We start from the raw sequence: 739 nt of genomic DNA, 5'->3' as shown, positions 1-739 counted from the left end.
GGGTAACAAGAGCGAAACTCTGTCTCAAAAAAAAAAAAAAAATCCCCGCCCCCAGGTGTGATCTGCATCCACTCAGCATGCACTTGGGCAGACAATTTATCTGTGTGATACCCTTCCCCCACATTATCACACATACACACCGTGTGACTGCCAGTTAACCTGTGACCTGTTTTCTCCTGTTGTGTCAAATGGGTAATGATCCCTGTGTGACCACAGTCACCAGAACCAAGTGTCTGCCATGCAGACCATCACAGGGAGGACCTTAGGCATATCACACCCCTCATGGGACTCCAAAGGGACCAGCGTACAATTCTAGACTGGGAGCATCCTTACCTCACTGGATTTAGTAATTGCAGGTAAGCAGAACATTTTGCCAGTTTTTCATATGAATGAGTTCTTGAAAGGTTACAAGGATTGCTGAGATCCAAGAAGACCAACTAGGCACCACTCACCTATTCCTGGCTACTACTAGCCTGGCTCTGCTTGCAGCAAGACACTTTGTGTTTGTTGTGTGGCCCTGGGAACGAGGGCATCAGTGAAGACCGGACAAGATTGCTGTCCTCCGGATACCATAGTTCCACCGTGAAGACAAGCCTGAAGCTTCTGTTCCACTGCCTGTGCTGCTTGGTGAAGACTGAAGACAGCAGTCTTGATCCACAATAGCCGCCGCTCCAGCTGTTTTACGAGGAGGCATGGATCGTGTCCTGCACATCAGTTCTCCAACTTAACAGACATCAGT

Source organism: Sapajus apella, unplaced genomic scaffold (assembly GCF_009761245.1).
Source record: "Sapajus apella isolate SASKATOON/1434 unplaced genomic scaffold, GSC_monkey_1.0 scaffold26, whole genome shotgun sequence".
Lineage (NCBI taxonomy): Eukaryota > Metazoa > Chordata > Mammalia > Primates > Cebidae > Sapajus > Sapajus apella.
Note: the sequence above shows the minus strand (reverse complement) of the source record.